The 7591-nt window shown below is 41.4% G+C and overlaps 1 long non-coding RNA gene across 1 annotated transcript in view; it reads left to right on the top strand.

The window, feature by feature from the left end:
* Nucleotides 1-3386: 3386 nt before the first annotated feature.
* LOC118599786 overlaps nt 3387-7591 on the top strand; it is a 10453-nt gene continuing 6248 nt past the window's right edge. The window contains exon 1 of the long non-coding RNA XR_004949289.1: nt 3387-3684. This is a non-coding gene — a long non-coding RNA (uncharacterized LOC118599786). The remainder of the gene's footprint in view (nt 3685-7591) is intronic.

Genomic DNA, 7591 nt, shown 5'->3' on the forward strand with positions numbered 1-7591 from the left:
TTTGGTCTGGAACAGAAATCTGTGGTAGACCCCATTCTGAATACAGACCACGTCTATTAGGAATCTATCTGGACCAAATTAAAAGTAAAAAAAAAAAAAAAAAAAAATTCCGGTCTGAAAACAACCTTCAAACCTGTTGGATATATTTTATTATTGCTGCACTGCAAAAACAGCACCCTTAGAAGTACGTCGAAATGTCTTACCCAATTAGCTGATTTCCTTTAAATAACTAAAAAAAGTCTGCCGATGGGGTAGGACATTTTACCAAGAATTATTATATTAAGAAAAAAATGTTGTCATTGCGATATGTTTTTTCAAACCAAAACAATGTTGCCATTGAAAAACTTCCTTAAAAAGAAAATTTTACTTGCAAGACAGAAAAGAAAATATTTTTCTGTATTATTATTTTCTTAAAGTTCAAATTCTGAAGTGTGGATATCTACAACAATGGGAACTATAGTGTACACTCACTTGACTTTTCTTACAAATGTGGTCCCACTCTCTACAGTAAGTCATGTTTCTTTTTTTTAAGATAACATAAAGAGACCGATCCATCACATGTCTTTTTCTGTAACCGTCATAAAACAGGAAGCACAGGATGTGATTATCCTAACCTTTCACCTCAACAAGTCATAGCTACAGTGAGATCCTTTTGAAACATGTGGACAGTGATCGATGCCGGCTGAGCAGACGCCCGAAACTTTGACCTCCAATTCCTACCTACTTAACTGGACACAGTGTGGCTGAAAGTGAGCAGAGATCAGGTCCCTTGTGAGGGGTTCCCTCGAATCAAACAGCAGAGAGGGAAGAAAACACAATTTTAGCAGAACGGAAGAGAGAAAAATCTATTGAGGGACTTTCTTTTACTTTGATTTGCTTGAACCCTGACTGCCTATATGTTTGATTAATTGGTGTTAAGTCTCCTGTCAGAAGATTTATTTGCACCTGAAGGTAAAGGTCGACCTTTAACTCGCACAACTTTCTTTCAGTCCCCACTGAGGCTGTGCTTGCTTCACTGCACAGCTGGATGAGCTGTAGCAGCAGTCTTCCTGCCACTGTTGCTCAGAAGTGTGTTAGCCATTCCAGGGAAGCAGATAACTCAACCTGCAGTCTGTCAGGGCACATCACAAATTTAGCTCCGCACGCGAGAGTGCCTGTGGCACTGTCAGGCGGAATTAGAAAAAAATTAAGGCATCCATCCCAGAGACACCTACTAGAAAGATAGAACAGAAGCGAGCAGCAGCAGCAGATTGACATATTCCCCACATTTTCACTTGAGTGTGTTCATGGGAGCACAAACGGTGTCGGTGGCAGCACTTTCTCACCTCGCTGACAGTGAAAAAGGCGCTGTGATCAGTGCAGTGGAAGGCACAGCATGGTGGATTTGGATTAGCTATGATAATATGGTGACAGTAATTGAGCTTGTCATAATTGCTCAATCACCAAGCCTTTCCCTGGGGTCTGAGAGGCAACTGTTAGTGCTGTATGAGCCTTCATTACAGGGTTGTGATATCAGGATAATTTACTTACAGTGGGGGGACCGGCGCTCTGATCATTTTTTTTGGTGGGGCTTGATAAGGCCACATGATGTGGAAGCATCTTTACTGGAGCATGTGATTTATGATATTGATTAGCCAGTGTAAATACACTTTTAGGGAAAAAAAATAATGTGATCACATATGCTGTTCACTAAAATTAGTTTTTAGTTCTCTTTGCCACATTTCAAGAGTTTGATCATTCCTGATTGACGCTCATTGTGTCACTTAGGTCACATTGTCCCCAGCACTCATTGTCCGTCTTGAACAAAAACTTGGTAAAAAGATGACAAATTGAAGAGAAATTTTGGGCCTGAGAGGTGGGATCAACAGGACCATCTCCCTGCAGAATTTACTGTCAAACTTTCTCCATGCGACTCTGGACCCAAATCCCCCTCACTACAAACAAGAGGATGGAGAGGGGGGAAAAAACCAGAGAAATTGGAAAAAACAGCTGAGGGTGTAAATAATTCATGCAGACAATATGACTTTTTTATGTAAATTCGGTGCATTAACCCTCTATTATAATGATGGACGACAGATACGGGTGATGTTTCCTTGGTAAGAGCTAATGGATGACCATCATAAATTCACTGCACATTTTATTGTGTTGCCGGGAAAATTGTGCCTGCAGGCAACGTTGTTTACTTTTATGTCAGGGAGGAGGAGAAAAATCCTGCCGTCTTTAAAAAGAGAGATGGGGTAAAAGAGAATGGGGAATAAAAATAATGGGGCCCACACAGTGTGCCTTGCTCTGTACCTTCTGCTATGTTTGGAGCAAGTGATCCCCCAACCGCCTCTGTGTGGGTTCTTCCTCCCGCTCATCCCTCGGCCTCTCGCTCCCCTCATCTTCTTCCTCCCCTCCAGCACTATCTTCGTCGGGGAACAGCGGGTTGCAGTCGCATTAGCACCACTCCACTTCACGTCTCTCCGATTACAGATTACTCGCTTTTTGCCACCACTGGTACTCCTCAAATTTGAGGAGGTAAAGGAACATCATTTTTCATTACTGTCGTCTTAGAGTAGCTTACTTGCTGGGCAGTGTGAGGGTGCGCTTTGTGTGTGTGTGTGTCTAAAAATGGAAGTTTGTTGCTATCTGGAGATCAAAAGACATAATGGATTAGCTCGACATCAAATGACACTTTTTTTAAGAGTGACTTTGAAGCAAATAAGTGTGCAGCTAACAGATTTTCTCTTTCCACTTTAGTTTTCCAACATTGATAAAAGGAAGGGAGCTGCACATGCCTGATCAGCGGCTGGTTAGCCAGTCTATCATTCCCCTTTCTGCCCTGTGGGCTGCCCTCGGGCTCTTTGCAAATCAACACTCTGCACTCCCTCTCTCTTCAGTTTTTCCCTCTCTCTGTTCCATCTTTCCCCCCTTCTTCATCTTCCTTTCCCTCAAACCTTCCCTCTATCTCTGATTTAACTTGTGATATTGGCTCCCTAATTAACACGAGAACCAGATGTCTCATGTGTCTTGTTTTGGGTGGATTTTAGCATACTAACCCCCCCACTAACCTCCCAATCCTTATTTTTTTCCTCAGAATGTGTTTGATAGAGTAGACTTGCTTAGAGCGAAAGATTAACAACCAAAGGGAAAAGTTAACACACACAGAACTGCGCTTCTTTTAGAGAAATTTACACGAATCTCCTCTTATTACTACAAAAGTAAAAGACAAAAGTCCAATTTTTCATGTCTAAGAAGAACAAATGTGCAGTCATGGCAAGCTTTCCTGTACAATCAGTTTGATAGCGTATTTATGCATAATTTATTAAATTTAGCATAACAGAGAAAGAAAAAAGACCACAAACACACGGAGAAAACACAGACTTTCTGTTCTGCTGGTGCTGACGAAGATGAGCAGCAGATGGTGGGAGCCAGCTGTTCTGGTGAAAGCTGGCAGTGGGCACACATGGAGACTGTGAAAGACTTGCTTATAAACATACACATCTGGGCCCTCTGCTCACCAGACTCCCAGCTGAATCTTCATGGGGTCATTCCTCCACCTTCCCCAAGGACACCAAGTTACTCTCCGGGCCGACCCCAGCCAACCCTCCCGATGTGCTTTGGCTCACACATCTGTGTCGCTGTCCAAGGTGCCAACCAATGCCATCTTGCCAGCACTTTCAGCGGGGAACGCTTTCAGAGGTGAGCAGCAGGAAATATCCCAACATACCCGACTCTCACACCACTGCACAATGCTAAATGGGCCAACTAACTGGTTAAGGCAGGAGTCGTATTTGCTGCCCCGCACAAAGGTGCCTTGCTAAACACAGGATACTAATTATCACCCAGCTGGTTTGTGCCGTGTGCCATAACAGGTCTCAGTCCTCTGAGACTTCCCCCACTTTCTACTAATTTCTCAACTCATCTGCTGCACTTTCATTTTTCTCATTTTAACCTTCTGTCTTTTTCAAATCCTGAGTCCTCGTGAGTCATTAACTAGAATAGTTTTGACTCAAATGAAGAAGCAACAGTTTGTGCCTCTGGAGTTGATTCAACTCCGTTGTATTTATATAGCTCAATATTACAATACATTTTTCTCAATGGGCTTCACATCAGCAATTGTACAAAAACATAAAATCAGTCATAAAATATAAAAAAAACCTGGTTGCTAAGCTAAACTAAACCCCGATCCCTGCCCTTAGACTCTACTTCTTGGTACGGAAAATCTAAAGAAAACCTCAGGTATGTCCGCATGAAAGAAGGATCCTCTCCCAGGATGAACAGGCGATGTATCAGGACTGTTAAAGAAGAATTGGCTTATCTAACTCTACAACTACATGTTTAAATAGGGTAGCAGATGGGCTTCATCCATAGGAGCTGGGACAGCTGGGGGGGACCAGAGGCGAGGTCATCTGCCAAGAACAGGAGCACAGACCAGCCACCCAAAATCTGGAATCTCTACTGCTCCGAGACGCAAGACGAGCCAGAGGCGAGGTCCACACCAAGAACAGGACCACAGACGAGCCACCTGAAAATCAAGAATCTCTCCCGCTCCCCCAGAGGGGAGTGGGAAAGAGGGACAACACATGAATCACATTGCACCAAACAGAGGCATGGAGAACAAAATGAAAAATAAGGAATAGAGGAAATGAAAATAGAGAACAGAACCCCAGTGCACCATACTTTCCCACCTTCCAATGTCTTGCAGCCTACTAGCAACTGTTTGTTACTCAACCACATAAGTAGTAAGTTGCATGCAATATGACACATATAGCACATGGTAATAGGTTGATAGTGCATCAATACTAGGTTTTGTTTACACTGCAAACTAGATATCTAGTTATTTGCACTTAGAATAACCACCCATTGCCTGTAGCAAAGCAGACACTTTGTACAATACAGGACACATTGCAGGGCCCATGAAGCGTCTGGGGAGCCCATCTCCATTGCAAATGCTCCAGGAAAACCAAAGCTTGCCATCATTCCCCACTTTTGTTTGCAGGCACTTGGAGGATGTTCGTCTAGAAGAGAATAACAACTTGTTTTATTCATGTTAGTCACGGTAGACACCGTGTCCCTCTGAGAGAGGGGGCTAACAGGTATTAGTGGAAGAACATGGTCCCTTTATAACCGTCTTGCAGGTTTCCCGGTGTGCAGCAGGCCTCAAACTGCCACTTTAATCTCAGATTTACGTAAGCACCTGCAACACAAAGAAGCAGACAACAGGAAGTTAATAATATCTGATAGGTTACCTTCAATTCATGCTTGGACATAATCATGCACTGGTTTTTATGTGTTTGGGGAAAGACTTAGCTTTTATTTACTGTATTTTCACCAGCTCTGCATCAGGAAATTCTGTAATAATAGACATTTTTAACTAATTTAGTGAGTAATTTAAACATTTGTGAATTTCATCTTTTTTTGACAATGGCAGTGCGAGCATCCTTGTTGAGAAACAGCATTAGCATTTAAAATATTTTCACACCTCCCTCTTGGCCCTGTTGGTAATTAATCCATAGCAATTAAAATATTAATCATCTTACAATTAATTAAGTGGATAAGTGCTGGTAGTGGTTTTATTAGTGCTGCCATTTGGTAGTTTAAGTGACAAACCTAATGGGGCCACTCTCAGAAAAAGACAGTAATTGGGTTTGGCAATTCCATTTCGTCCTCTCACCCACCCACAAGCCCATCAATAATTTATCTAATTACTGATATTGTGGCATGAGTCACTCTCATTTTAGGAGACAAACATGATTATTTAATAATAATAATGCTTCCAAACATATGCAATGTCTTCTGGCCTGCCTTACTCCCCTCAATTTTTAATGACTTGTTAACACAATGGGCAAAAGAGACCTCAAACAGCACAACAAAAGAAGTCCATCAGTGACCTTTACGGGCTGAATACCAAGAGGAGAATTACAATAACACAATCTGCAAAATGCAAAATCATTTCTTTGAGTATGTGAATGTGTTGTTTGTGTTTATGTTTTGATTGTTTGCTTTGCTGAGAAATGGAGGCTGCAGAAGGAAAGCTCCGGTAACCTTTCATGAGAGGTCTCTGCAATTCAGAGCAGCAACAAAAAGAATGGGAATGGAGGGGGCATCTGACTGCCATCCACCTCCCATAATGATCTCAATAATAACCCTGACAACCTCATGGACATAAAAATAGTGTGTGATATGGTGATACGAGTGGCAGTGTGCGTGCAAGTGCATGTGTGTACTTGGCTGGGATTATGAGGAGCAGTAAAATACAGAGAAACTCAGTGAATATGCCGGGGGTAAATGAAGTCCCACAGGGGTAATATTCACCTCACCATAATAATTTTGCCACTGTCAGAAGCCGGCTAGCTTTGTTGAAGGTACGCATGAGTTTGTGTGTGCATGAGACATCATCTGCTCCCCACCTCTGCACTGTGAACTGGCTTCCCTTTTCCTCTCAGTGGCATGCTCAACATTTTAAACTGCACTTCAGTTGCAGACGGAGACAAGCTGGAGGAAGAAGCCACTCATCCAACCACAGGTTTCCTAAAAGAATGAAGCAGGAAGGCTAAGCAATGTCTATTTCTGTCTCAAATGAGGGGGAATGGTCAGGGAGGAGAGCACAGACTTCCCACTGAGGGAGACACTGGCTCTCATTGTGAGCTCAAGGGCTTCAGGGAGCAGTGATCGGAAGGATGGATCTGTTGAATTTCTGCTCGCCTGTGCCTGCCTGCATGTTTCTTTGCACCCAAATGCAATGAATGACATTCATTAGCCTCGTGTTAGCCTTGCAAGCTGCAATGCCCTGCAGCGATGAGGTCACGTACAAGGCTGTGGCTTGATTACATTGTAACATACTTGCTGACATGGGTGTATAAGTAGCACTGACCCCAGACACTAATCTTCCAGATGGGTCCAGAACTCACAACAAAGCAAAAAAAAAAGAATATTTAAATAGAAGAAATCACTTTCTGACCCTTTTACTCTCAAGAAGTAAAAGTCTTACCTTTAAAAGCATGCTTTCTTTCTGGAAAAGATCTATTTATTTTTTGTGTCAGAATCTGCAAACCCAAGCACAAATTTCAATATCGTTTTGAATCTATTTTTTATGAATTTCTGAAAAAACTTGAATTTTTTAAAGCTGCTGAATAGTGTGTATCTTTTTGCAAAATGAGCAAAAAGTGATACACCTGAAGTTTATTTTATTGAATATATTTGAGTATAAACATATTCTATAGATCATGTACGCGTAGTATAGGAAGTATACTAACTGAATACTTCTTAAGACTAAATTGGAAGATTTTAAGTTTACAATATAAGTAAACTTTAAGGATATTGGTTCACTTTTAGCATAGATGAACTATACTTGCCGTACACTTAAATAGGATATTTTTTGGTTAGAGAGACCATCCCCCTACACCAAACTTTTTATAGTAGCAAGCTCAGACTGTTGAATAAAAATATGCTCCCATTTTTTTAATGCTTTGCACTGCTTATATTTTCTATTAAGATCTTACTTTGTTGAAAATATTGCTGATTTCTTTTTTAACTGGAAAAAATTTTGCCGACTTAATTCTGAATTCAACTTTTTTTTATTCATTTGGTAAAAAAAAAAAAAAAA

Source organism: Oryzias melastigma, linkage group LG16 (genome assembly GCF_002922805.2).
Source record: "Oryzias melastigma strain HK-1 linkage group LG16, ASM292280v2, whole genome shotgun sequence".
NCBI classification, from domain to species: domain Eukaryota; kingdom Metazoa; phylum Chordata; class Actinopteri; order Beloniformes; family Adrianichthyidae; genus Oryzias; species Oryzias melastigma.